This window comes from Mytilus trossulus, chromosome 5 (assembly GCF_036588685.1).
Source record: "Mytilus trossulus isolate FHL-02 chromosome 5, PNRI_Mtr1.1.1.hap1, whole genome shotgun sequence".
NCBI classification, from domain to species: domain Eukaryota; kingdom Metazoa; phylum Mollusca; class Bivalvia; order Mytilida; family Mytilidae; genus Mytilus; species Mytilus trossulus.
The window spans coordinates 75,994,543-76,009,167 of NC_086377.1; the positions used below are offsets into that span (position 1 = coordinate 75,994,543).

Genomic DNA, 14,625 nt, shown 5'->3' on the forward strand with positions numbered 1-14,625 from the left:
ACTGAAATATATAACTCAACCCTGTCACATAAATTTGCGAATGCACCATGTCACAAACATATGTACGTATAGCTACTTTGTAAAACAAGTTGTTCTCTTTAAAAAAAACAAAAGCAATACGTGAACCTAATACCGCTGACGGCTGGGTCACCAAAAGATTGTTGCTGAATTTTTATTTGCTTTTGAATTGAAATAATTGACTGTGATTAGAAGAAGTCAGTTGAGAGTGAATATTTACATCTACTATTTGAATATACATTTTAAAGCTAGACTATTTTATTAAGTACTTGGAAATGTACATAATTTTCAAGATGATAACCCTTTTGCAAATCCAAATTTCTACAAACCGGATGACTTATGCAAATTGCACAAACCAATCGCAATATAAATTTATGCACCGAGTTTGCTTTATAAACTGGAATTCTGCATGCATTTACTTTATCATATATTTATATTTTATTTCCTGCATGGACTTTCATGCACTCAACTCGTTATTGAAGTCGTCTGTACTCATGTATATGTTAATTGTATAGATAAATCTAAAGTCCAATGTACATGTGCAATGAAACCTGTGGCATGTAACTGATTGGGACATCTTATAAAGAGACTTTTTTTGGTCTAATAAATTAAGTAAGTAATTATGACCGTGCATGCAAGTCACATGTCAATCTCTTACAGCTGTGTCCTAAATTTAGATAAGAAAAATAAAAATGCACATTCACGAGTAAAATAAGTATAATTGATTTTTTTTCAGAACGCAAACCGATAGTGTGCTTTTATAATGCGATCTATAATGTGAATGAATCAAGATGTGAATGATAGTTGGGCAACACAGTGAATTCAATTTTCAAAACTGTACCATAGTATGTAGATGTTATAAGGTAATACTATTAAAACAAACAAACAAAAATAGGGTTGAAATTTTATAATAAACATACATTCTTGTCAGTCATTTTTAATAGATATACATGTAGTATCAATAAACACAAGCATCAAGTATTTAAGGACGGACATTTTATTAATCAAATGATTCTATTTTAAAATTCTACCATTCCACTATAAGAACAGATTGCTATACAAAATATCAGCAAAGACTTATAAATCCATACTTAAACAGTACAAAAATCTTGTTTGCTTCAATTTGAACCTAACATCACACATGCCACTTCAAAAGCACACATTGAGCTATCAGAATTAGTTTTCCCATGAGGACTCGGTGTGTCAGTGTAAGATCACCCCGATGGCCCGAGGCCAGAAGGTGATCTAACACTGACACACCAAGTCAGAATGGGATAACTATTTTATATCCCAACTGTTTAAGATTAGATGAAAAACCATTTACAATTCATAAAATATAGTTTAGAACGTGACGTCACACAACCGTTTGAATATACTTTATACATTACTATATATAAATATATACCCTTTATGACCCCCTTACCCGATTTCTAAATATAAAACCATGTCAACTCGCCCCACTAGCCCATCGGCCAACACTAAATCGCCACTTTCTAAAAAATCGCCCCACTCTTGTTTTTCAACTCGCCACACTTATGAAAAAGGGTAAATCCCAATGAACAATCAGTCTGACAACTCTTATTTATAAAACTCGTATTTATAAAAAAGTGTTAAAATCCCACTGAATAAAGGTGTGCCAACTCGACCAACTGATAAAATAAGTAAATGCTTCCTTTAAATATGTTAGATAACTTAGAGTTCGTATCTAGTCATCCTGGTGTAAGGGTATGTGTCGTAGGTTGATATTCTTTTATTTAAGCAATTCAAGCATTAGTGTTACCCTTTGTTTTAAATGTAAACAACAAGTGGATGAAGACGAAGCATATCATGTAAACGGACTAAACGAATATAAGTTATATATTTATCACACACAAACACACTATTTGCAATTCTGTAAGCGTAGTTCCGGTTACACAAACATAAATGACTCTTTGTTATACTGTGGATTCATTATTATTCGTGGGATACCAATGTTCTTCAATTTCGTTGTTACAGGCATACCACGAATTTAAAGGTTCAACGAATTATAAATTTTCTGTAGGATTGTGTGCAGACTATGGCAAAACCACGAAATCAAAAATCCACAAAAATACATGTTCCTCATTTCAGGAAAATTGGTCCCCACAAAAATAAATGAATCACAAGTATTGAACATTAAGTATTTAAAAGAAGTATATCGGATATCTTAACAGATGTAAAACGATTTATTATTATTCATTTAGAACTGTAAACCTTGTCATATAGACAAGGATAAATTTTTGCCTTATTATGTGCGTCTTACTTATTTTAACAAAATCAGGAGCTTCACTCTCACCCTTTTCCGGCGATCTGTTTTATGCATGAGACTCGGTATGCTCGATGAAATGTCTTAATGTTGGACAATTTGCTTAAATGTAGATGTGAAGAATACGTCGTGGAGGCAGACACCTAACGACTGTGGTAAAAGAGAGGCGAACGATACTAGAGGGACATTCAAACTAGTAAATCGAAAATATACTGACTATGCCATGGCTAAAAAAGGAAATTGACAAACAGACAAACAATAGTACACAAAATGCAACATACAAAACTAATCTGATGTTCAGTTGTGTCGTTTGTTGGTGTGGTTCATAAGTGTTTCTTGTTTTCGTTTTTTAAATAGACTAGACCGTAGGATTCCCGTTTGAATGATTGTACAGATGTTATTTTATGTCCCTTTATACCTTGTTGTTCGGTGTGAGCCAATGCTTCGTGTTGAAGACCGTACTTTGATTTTTAATGGTTTACTTTTACAAATTGTGACTTGGTTAGGGAATTGTCTCGTTGGCACTCATTTCACATCTTCTTATATATATACAAAGACTATACAAAGCAACACAAACCAGTAAGTATTAAAGCATTATGCAGTCTTTACTAACAGACAGATGGCTTCTCAATGTGCGATATATGCAATCGTCCCGATTCTTAGCAAGTTATGACCAAATAAAAAAGAAAGAATTAAGGTGGCACCCTACAGATATAGCAATTTTTTTCCCCCCATTGAATTTTTTTTAAATTTGCATACATATACTATGCAATGGTCTCTATAAAAATTTGAGTTAAAAATAGTATGCCACCAGACTCGTTTCCATGGTAACGGTCGCCAAAGTTGGTATATCACGTGTATGCATAAATACATACCAGATGTAGAAACTCTGGATTTTTTTTAAGCCTTTGAAAGTATTTTGAAAGGTTTGTTTTACACTTATTACATAATTATTATTTAAAATGAAAATAAAACACAAATAATGTCAGTTTTATTCATTTTAATTGATTTCGGCTCCAATTTCATCAACACTGCACCACAAAAAAAACACAGATTTTGTTAAAAACTTCAATTTTTCTTAAATTTCCAAAAAAATGGTCCAATGAATATTTTTTTAAATTTGACATAAGATGGTCATTACAATGAGCTTTGAAAAGAAATTAAAAAAAATATGGGTCACCAGACTATTTTTTGCCCCAAAAACGTTTTTGTGACCCCTAACGAAACAGTGATCAACAGCAGTTTTTTGTATATCATTCATCATCGGTGACCAAACTTCACCAAAGTGTGACATATGTTGTCATATCCTTAGTTAAACTAACACAGAATAATACAGTTTCCAAAGGCAATGAAATGAGAACATTTATTTTGTTTCTATGAACAACGGTTACCATGGCAACAGGACATGAAGTTGGAAAATTCAAGTTTTTGCATTGTTCTGATGTGCAAGAGTTACAACCCAACAGACAATAGAAGATCAAATCCCATGATTTTAGAGCAACAACACATGGCTCCTATGTAAATGTAAACAAATACTATGATACATTATAATGCAGCTTGTTTTAGCATTACTGTGGTATTAATGAGCAAAATAAATTAGTCAGAATAGCAAAAATCACCAAATATTTTATTATTTTTTAAATTATCGATTCATAGATAACAGTCATGCAAGTAACTGGATAAAAAGACTTTGTCACCTTTTTCTCAATAAATGATTTAAGTTGATGAAGCATAATGACAATACATTATATATTTCAGTTGTCATTCATAGTAACATAACCAAAAAATTCTGAAATTATAACTTTTTCAAAGGTTTTTCAACTTCCTTTATTTTGAATGCCTCAATAATCAAGCAAACATATAACTGTTATATTTACAAATATGTAAATAGTTTACTCCTCTGATTCAGTCAAGTATTGATTGATAGTCATAGCATTATTAGAGTTCACTTTGTTCTCAGTCAAAATTGTCAATCCGTCCATATTGAATAGTACATGTTGCTCCCAGTCAGATATATCATATTACTATTAGTGGCAATTCTTTTCTTTTGAAATCTTTGTTTTCTGGTTATCTGTTTCCCTCTCTAATTTCTTATTTATACTTTCCCAAACTCTCTGGGTAAACTTTCCTAGGGAATATTCTGATGCTGCATTTACCTGAAAGTTTAATTTATTTATTTGTAATGAAAAGGTGTAATATATACAAATAAACTACTAAATCTATATATTATTTCAGTGAGTGCAAAATTAATCCAATCATGCATTACAACATCAATTTAAAAAGATTATATTATACCTGACTAACAAAGGTACTCCTTAAGGGGGCTCCTGGGTATAAATGATTTATAATATGATATATGGCCAGGTTTTTGAAGTGATTGCAATAATTAGGTCAGCTGATGGGTATGCATTTTATATTGCTTCTGCATATGATGGACATCCTTTTGAGTGGTTTTTGTTATGTGTACAATGACACTTTGAACACTTGACAATATATATGCTATAGGCAGCATTATAGTTTCCAATGCAAATTCAAGGTCTACATGTATATTTAATAGGTGTTACCTTTACTGTCTACCTTAAATCAATACAGTTGAACTGTTCTTTTTGGTATAAATTTACATATACAGCATGTGACCAAGTTTGTGATAAACATAAGTAATCTACATCACATAGTTATCTTCATTTTCATAATTTTGGCACATAAGAACCATTGGCAGTCTTGATACTATACTTTGTATTTGAATTATAAAATACAGTACAAATCAATAGTGTAAAATGTGAATCACTGTGACCTTCTTTTGCCTGGAAGCTGAGTTACTAACTGAGACTCTGAGAGTGTATATATAAGTTTGCATGATCTGACACCTTTTAGTTGCTGAGATATACCTTTGTTGTATATGAAATTGGATGTTTAATGTTACCAAAGTCAATGAAGTGGAAAATGTAGGTCAGTGACATATGTGTACAAGTTTACATGATCCTTCATTCTATAGTTGAGTCTACTAAATATATTGTCCAAAAAGAAATGTTATAAATGCCTGCAAAACACCATTATTAGATTAAAAAGTATCAAATGAAACCTCAAGTTTTTTCTCAAAGGTAACTACATGTAATCATCCTAAAATGTATGTATTTACCATTGACAGCCATCCTTCATTTTTCTGCATAACTGCTGTTAAAAACCTGCTGTTAAATGATTACCATGGGACCTACAATTGATAACAAATATAAAAAAACTTAAATAAGTAAATTTATATTATATAGATTTATAATAAGTGAGAGATTTTAATTACTTGTTATCAATGTTGGTTGTTCAATATCAAAATAATGAAAATAATGATAAAAAAAGCCATTTCTTTTAATGAAAAAACTATAAATCCACTCAAATTGAAACTTAGAAAAATCAAAGCGCGAAAGCGCTGTAAAGGCAGTTAATTACAGGTTGTGTGTATTTCTAGTCCTGTTACATCATTATCTTCCATAGAACAGAGGTGGTTTGTAGAATTTAAGATTTAGAGTTCTTTTGTACCTAGTTCACCTATATCTAGTCTACTGTTTACAGTATATTTTCTGTGCCTCCCATGAAATGCATTTTTAGCCATGGCCTTGTCAGTTTGCTTTAAATTTATGAGTTTGACTGTCCCTTTGGTGTCTTTCGTCCCTCTTCTTTAGACATATAAGAACTTTTCCTTTTCAATATAAATAGACTATTTTTAATTATTGATTGAATGAATGAATGAATATTTTATTTGCGAAAGCATAAATAATATGCTATGGCAATACATAAACAAGTATATACACATATTTTATGACTCCCATAAAAAATAGTTCACAAAGATTGACTAGTCTCTGTACTGTGTGTATAGCAAGGACATCAAGTAACATAATGGTAAATGTACATAGTAACATGTCAACTTTTTTGATGACCATACCTGTCAACTGTCAGTATTTGCAGAGTATTTCCCCCATCGAGCTCAAGGCTCCCAAATGGAAATTTTGTGAGAGCAATTTTGTCGACTATTTTAAGGAAAACAATTAATTCAACAATGGCTATGTGCTTGTTAATGCACGAAGAAGCCAAAAACCACATTGGAATATATTTGAAGGGAATCCATGACAAATCGCCCCACTTTTTCACTAACTCGCCTCACTTTAAAAACAAGAGTGCACACACTGAAATGTCTCGCCTTCTTTACTAATCATTGATATTCTGTTGATAGTCCTAATAAAAAAGCGTTATTACAACTGTCACATAATCTTAACATAAACCAAGAAAACTAAACATTGACCTTTGAACCATGAAAATGAGGTCAAGGTCAGATAAACCATGCCAGGTAGGCATGTACAGCTTACAATTCTTCCATACAACAAATAATATTGACTAATTGCTTATAGTTTAAGAAAAACAGACCAAAACACAAAAGCTTAACACTGAGCAATGAACCGTAAAAAATGAGATCAAGGTCAAACAAAACCTGTGCGACTGACATGTAAATCATGAAATATTTCCATACACCAAATATATTTGACCTATTGCATAAAGTATTAGAAAAAAAGGCCAAAACTCAAGAACTTAACTTAAACCACTGAACCATGAAAATGAGGTCACTAGCATTTCAACCACTTACCATATTTGCAATTAAAACAATAGAAGAAAATTATTTAACGCAAAAACAAAACTTGCTTGTAAATATGAAATTCTCTTTTATACGGTATGAGTTTTTCTCATTGTTTGAGATTGTACAGTAGTACCTGTAACTGCTTATACCTATTTCTTATTCACTTTTGCTTGATAAACTCACTAAATATCAAATACATTGTACCACATCTCCTTATTTTTATAAGCATTCCAATAACATGAACAATTGTAATTCAATTCTATATATTACCAATGTTATTTCAACTGATCGGGCGGAGCTTACGTTTTAATTAGCATGTGGACAGTCTATTTGAAGATGTGTGTGATAAGGATGATTGCCGTTATAATTAATACTGATTTCTAATCACTAATCAGTGTCATCAAAGGAATTTACAAAAGAATGACTAGACACTTTATTGATGAGTTTACCCTAAAACACCTATCTATAGATGGACTGGTTTATTATGAGCGAACAGGTTAGACTCCGCCCAGTCAAGTGAAATAAATTGAGTAATACCAAAGCAAAATGAACTGCACCACTTTCATTCACTAGTATGCATCTTTTGGCAAAATACAAGTTCTTAAATGACACAATATATATTTATTGATAAAAGAATAAAATTTAGTATACAACTCTTTAACAAGTATAAAAAAAAGCACAGCTGCGTCATAATTTGTGAAATCTGTGCTGAAAACATAGACATTGGTTTTTGAGTAATTCCATATGTGAAGCTCAACATTAGCTTGTCAGTTGGTGGTGGACAGTTAAATATATAGTTCCTTTCTGTAGGCTAGGATGAATGACTTTTCAGGAAAACCAATTTCACAAATCAAAACTTTCCTCTAGATTTCTCCTACAATATTCATCCAGTTTAGTTCTTTTGTTTTAATTGGACACCGTCCTGATTTTTAATTTTGCTAACCATTCAGTCTCTTGCTTGCAAATGGTGCATGAAAATAGGATGGGTATGACAGTAGACAAGTCTCTTTAAAGTGGGTTTGTGCCCTGAAAAAAAAGTTTTATAACCAGGGGTGTGGAAATGCTATGCCCGACTCGTACATTTGAACAACCGGACAGGTAATTATTTTTGTCTTGGTTGCCCGTGGACAAGTAAAAAATACACAAGACAAAGTTCAAATCCAACAAAAACATAAAATTAATTTCAAAACGTATAGAGATGTTTAATTTATGTAAGAGAAACAAATGTTCAGCAAGTAAAAACATCAATGTTCATGACGATAAATATTACATGATACCGGAAATAGATCGATTACCAAAATAAATAAAATAAGTATGCGAACCCGAGTCGCGTAACATTGCATTGGCTTTGTCCATTGACCCGGGATCGTCGATTAGGTTTTATCCGTCATTTGCCGGAAGTGTCATTTTGGCGGGAAATCATGTACACATACACACGTAGATTGGCTGGTACCCGATCGTAATGTTACACATCACATATATCAAATAGCTAATACCCGGAACGTAGTACCGTGAACCAGGATAAAACGTGGACAACATACATAACTAGAACCGAAATTGAAAACGCTTTACGGTTTCTCGTTCATAAACCGAATTCCGCTTTGAATTATAGAAGATGCAATATTAATCATGTTCAGTCGACTTTTCATTGTTATATCAACGTCTGAACTAATTAAATAATCTTTAGATGTCAGATAACACTCGAAATTGACCCGACCTCTTTCCACACGGAATACACATAATGATAGTTTGTAGTCAGGTTGACTGCTTATAATGCAAAATACACACTAATAACAAGTTCTAAAAAACGAACAATACACACTGATCGTTTCTTTAGTCCCCAATGTAAATGAAAGAAACAAAAACCATATTATACCATAAAAAGAAGAGGAGAAATTCGAACAATTCCGGATCTATTTCTGACCAAAAGACCCCCTGCAAAGATTGCGTATGAAAAGATGAACCTCATGACTTAAAAGTCAGGCCTTAAAGCACTGCCTTTAAAAATCATATTCCATATAATAACAAGATCATTGCTAAGTATGGCATCCTCTCACCATAGAAGACTGCTGCTTTCACATGGTTGTTTAGAATCTACAATGTCCACTTTCACCTTGACATTTGGGAATATCTTTACTATTAATAAAGTTTAAGCCTAAATTCTTTAAATTTACCTGTATCACTTTCATAGTTTCAACCAGTACCAAACATTTGCCATTCTGCAACAAAAATAGCTTCAACCTAATGAAAAAAAGTAGTAACAAAATTTACAAATATATATAAATGAAAGTGCATGCAGTGTTCAAATACTTTAGCTGAAACATATTACATTTAAAATTAACTGGAAACTCAGACGGTTAACAATGAAATTTGTAATAATAATATGTATAAAGGCTTTCAAAACCAAATAGGTTTCATTAAATTTGTTGAAATTATACATTAATATAGATTTCATTTAATAAATACAAATGTAACTAATTCTAGTTCAATATTTTTTGTTGAAACAAATTCTGACATATTTTATACATAAAAGTCTTTAAGTATATATATAACAATGCTTTACCACAAAATTGATTTAAAAAATTTACCCTAAACTTGAAATTATTTCCAAGATCTTTTAAATCATTTTTATGACTGCTTAAGTGCAAATATGAATATAATTAGGGTCCTCATTATACTTTATATCATCCACTTAGGAAAATTATAAAAAAAACACTTTGAAATTATATGACTAAAGATTTAATTACCTTCCAATTATTCATTAAATTAACCATGTTTAAAACTGTTTCTTCGTTTAGTTTATTTACAGCATTCTTTTGCAACTGCAAATATTTTCTTTCCAGTTTCATTCTCCTTTTTCTTTTTAAGTATGGCTGATGAATTCACATAAAGTACATTCAATCCATTAAGGAAATTGTTGAAATGTGTGGCACAAATTCCTGCATGTATCATTCCTGAAAAATATGATATGAAATGTCATTCTGCACATCATGGCACATGTATTGGTTAATTAGATAAACTATAAACTATTTAGACTTAGTTCATAATTTTATTACAATTGATTTTTTCAATTTATATTTATATAATATGATTGTGAATTCATGTTTATCTATTTTCTTATAGATCACAGACTCATATTTATTTCTAATAATGTGGAATGAGGGTGGGTGCTCCCCCCCCTCCTTCTTGATTTTCTTTTTTGCCTTCATGCATTATTCTGCATTCTACACATTATTCTAGGTGTTTTAAATAAATAAATATGTAAGGTATCAGACCACTTGGTCTCTGATCACATGCAAAAGAAGACTTATTAAATATGAAAATTCTGATGATAAAATAAAGAAAACTAATATTTTAAGTTTGTAAAACATTATTTTTGTGAATGAATCATTGTGACTGCATTTGTTTACTTTTTCAATTTTAATTTTATTTATGGTTATATAATTGCTACCAAATAAGTATTTACAAAAGAATCCTCCCCTTTTGGATGCAAAACTAAAAAGTCCCTTATGTATAGATGTCTTTGTGTTCATTGCAAAAATGATAAATAACTTCCAGGGGCAAAATTCCAGAAAAATTACTAAGTCCAGCTTCAGAAAAAATTTGAGCAGCACTTCCCCTCAAAATAAAGCTTTTTGCCCTCAAACCACATAAACCCCAGACCATAATAGAGGGGAATTGAAGAAAGAAAAAGAGAGGTGTGGGGCAGGTTCATTTATTCAAGACATGAAACCATACACCTTCTCCACCCAGTAAAATTAAAATGTTTAAAGAGAAAATTGAACTCTTACCATGTACAGCTTTTGAATTGATAACAATTCACCAGTTCCATTAGTTTCCTCGTTTCAACACTGTTACACATGTATGATAAGCAGGTTACATTTACTGCAGCTACAACGATATGGTATGGACAAAATGCTCCACGGCCTCCGCCTCGGCTCCTGGCCCAAGCCTTGACGGTCGTATTTCCGTTCACAGACAGTATCCGCAGGGGACAGTTTTATATCTTAACGAACTTATTCTGCACTAGGTGATCAACTAGAGCTATCCTTCGACCTTCTTTCCAGGTTTCGTCAAACGGAGAGTCACTGTCTGTGATCGGACGCCGAATTTCTCAAACTTCCAAAAACTTATATCATATGATCTTATAAGTTGAGAATCATTTAAGACTGTGTGAACTTTCAAGTTGAAGCTATTCATATTCTTTATTTTAAAAGAACGCATGCATTTATCCTTTCTGATAAACCTTCCTTTCTTCTGAGCGATGGGCTGTAACTTGGAAGTTGTTTACACACGTTGTCAACAGACGACATTGGAACTGTTACCGTGACCTAGATATATAGGCGATATATCCTAATTTTTTTTAACGGGAACCAGTTTTACATCAGTAAAACGTTGTTATCTCCCTTAGTGTCGGGAGCTACCTTAAATATATTCTATTACATCCCAATTTTCCAAAAGATTACTTCTGGAAGGTGTACAGTAGCCTCTCTCTGAATTCGCGTCTATTTACATTTTGTAGAGACCCTACAAAGTCAGATCTCGATCACAACCCTGAAGCTTACAGTTCGACACATTTAGAAAGGCATATTCGACGAGAGGAAGCGACTAACAGGTCCCTGTTAAAGAATCTTATATTTGACGAAGCATACTGAGTCTTACAAGTCTACTGAACAGTCAGTTATATTTCATCAGTCATTATGACTGGTTTACTTGTGTTTTGATGAAGATAAATGAAAACTCACCCTAACTATACCATGTTACAAAGTATATAGTACGATATTACTTATCCATTTTTTTAAATCAATATGGACTTTAATTATTCAAGGTACATTGACAATTATTTCCTTCTATTGTACATAAAGAACATGGTGACAGACAACTACCTTGAAGATTTATAGAGTTTCAACAGTGATCCCATAGTAATTAAATACACGTATGACAAACTACAATTAGTCTTTTGAAATCTTTCTCAATTGTACAATGGGTGCACTCGACTCCAATCTTAATTGACTAGACTTGTCAGTTTTCCTATCGATGATCGGTGGTTTTCTCCGGGTACTCCGGTCTCCTAACTAATAAAAACTGACCCCCACAAAATAGCCTAAATGCGGTGCTTAAAAGTGGCATTTAAACACCAAAAAATCAAATCAAATCAAATATTTTGATACAAAAAGTTAAAATATTGATACTGATGTCTTATTATTAATCTTCGTTTATCAAGTTTTATTCGAGGTTTTAAAAGGGAACAGTTGACGAAACATTTTTTTTCGATATGATAGTGTGCTTAGATATATATTTATAATGTACTTTATCAATAGAAAGGCCGGAGTATTAAATATAGTGTTGAACGGAATACAATATTATGAATTGCTTGACAAACTTAAAAATCTCTGAGATTGCATTATCATTTAGTGTGTTAATTTCAAGAGAAAAACTATACAAACTTTAAATACACACTTTAAATACATTCTCAAACCTAATAAATTTATAATCGTTAATAACACATGGCTTAATAAAAACTATGTGATAAAGAGAGACAAAAAACGAGCTCTATTTGCCATATCTTAAATAAATAACTTTAAATGACATCCGAATAAAGAATGTGAGATTCTAGTGTTATTAGTCATTGAACTATCTATCACGCTCAAACAATGTGTCTTTTGTATATATATTTAAAATGTCCACACATGGATAAACTTGTATGGCTCTTTGTTATATTGCACCTGGTGTATTTAACAAAATTATTTGGTGTCGAAAACAATGACGACGACTTTAATATTTGTTCACTCGAAATATTTCCTGTACACTTATAACTTGTAAACTTATTTTGTTGATTTATCTATGCCTTCTATCCCATTGGGGTATAACTGTGCATTATTCAATAAACGTTTATACTACAATCAGCTATTTTACTATACAGATAAAACTATACGTATAAACGTTAGCTTTATACGTCAATGACATCAACTAACCTATAAGCCCCGCCTACTTATCAGAACTTCTGTATTTCATCAACAACGTCACGTCACAACCATCACAACGTGGAGTAACAATGGTCAAACTTTTATGAATTTAATTTTGTTATGTCTTCAAATTGGTAATTTATATACCATGTCCTACCGCCTGGACTACGCTCATAGGAAAATACCCCAAAATGGTACCCCATGAGGGACATTCCAAACACTTTTTTTTAACAACAATTTGTTACATATTTTTTTTTTTTTTTTTTTTTTTTTTTATATATTTCAGTATAAAGACAATATACGTATAGTGTCTTGAAATATGAAAATTATTTGTATTCGGCACAAAACGGGAATATGCTCGGTACAACCTCGCATTTTAACCGTTTCTAAGCCTCATACAAATAAATTTCATATTTCAAGACACTATACGTATATTGTCTAAATACAAATTTTAACTTCGTTACTTTTGCGAGATGCAACACATTCACAGGCTACTTTTTACGGCAGTCTATGGTCTCATTGCAGATTTTATTTTTACTTTGTACATTTGCATGTTTCAAATCTCCATTTTTTTGCGGATACTCCTCTTTTGTACAGACTAAATGTTAGTCAAAATAGATTTGTTCACAAAATCCTATAAAATCATGTCTTTTCCAAATAATTTGTTTCGACAAGGACGTCAGTATTCTTAAATTCAATTGTACGTGACTATTTACTCTTCATGATCCGCGCAAATATGACGTTAACCCTTGTATTAGTGTATTTGTTTTATCTACTACACATGCTTTACGGTCCGTTTAACTTTAAGCCGGGGGTCTTGGTGGCAACGTATAGTCTGCTTTATAAAAGAGGGACGAAAGATACCAAAGGGACAGTCAAACTCGTAAATCCAAAACAAACTGACAACGCCATGGCTAAAAATGAAAAAGACAAACAGAAAAACAATAGTACACATGACACAACATATTAAACTAAAGAATAAACAACACGAACCCCACCAAAATCTAGGGGTGATCTCAGGTGCTTCGGAAGGGTAAGCAGATCCTGCTCCACATGTGGCACCCGTCGTGTTGCTTATGTGATTACAAATCCGGTAAATAGTCTAATTCGGTAGGTCAAATTCATGAAAGGGAAGGGGATTATAGTTACGACGTAAGGAACATATCCGATATCATTTGTGAAACGGTTATTCCATAACAGTCAACCGTTAAGTTGATAGAAAGGAATTCGTAAAGCAAAACAAAAATCAAATTTCCCCTCCGAAAAAAATATCTAAATGATCAAATAAAAAGGGCAATTGAATTTAAAGAAAACGTAAACTTTTTTGCAATTGCAAATCATTATTTATTCTCTCCTTTTGTTCTCATTTTGAGAAAATACAATTACATTTTTTATATATGAATATGTGTGTAATACATTATCATATCTTTCATTTACATTCCATTTAAAAGGTTATTGTACCGTCTAGTTACTAAACATTTAATGAGACACGCGCGATTTGACTATTTATTTAAAATTTTACCCTTAAATAAACAAACAGGATCTTTCTTATATTGTACCGAAAGTTTTTAAAAGAAGTATATTATGTGTAGTTACATATGTAAACAGGCTTGTTATTCTATTTATGAACATTTCATTTTAGTTGCATTTCCATATTATATGCTAGCGATAACAAGTTTTAGCAATTTGAGGAGCTTACTTCTTAACCTTTGAGTGTACATGATTGAGGAACAAAA

At 31.9% G+C, this 14,625-nt stretch overlaps 1 long non-coding RNA gene across 1 annotated transcript; it reads right to left on the reverse strand.

The window, feature by feature from the left end:
- Nucleotides 1-4,133: 4,133 nt before the first annotated feature.
- On the reverse strand, nt 4,134-10,814 carry LOC134717472 (uncharacterized). Its single transcript, XR_010107327.1, has 5 exons — nt 10,715-10,814; nt 9,671-9,877; nt 9,098-9,164; nt 5,442-5,513; nt 4,134-4,458 (listed from the first exon to the last, which is right to left on the reverse strand). It is a non-coding gene; the product is annotated as an uncharacterized LOC134717472 (long non-coding RNA).
- Between the last annotated feature and the right edge of the window lie 3,811 nt (nt 10,815-14,625).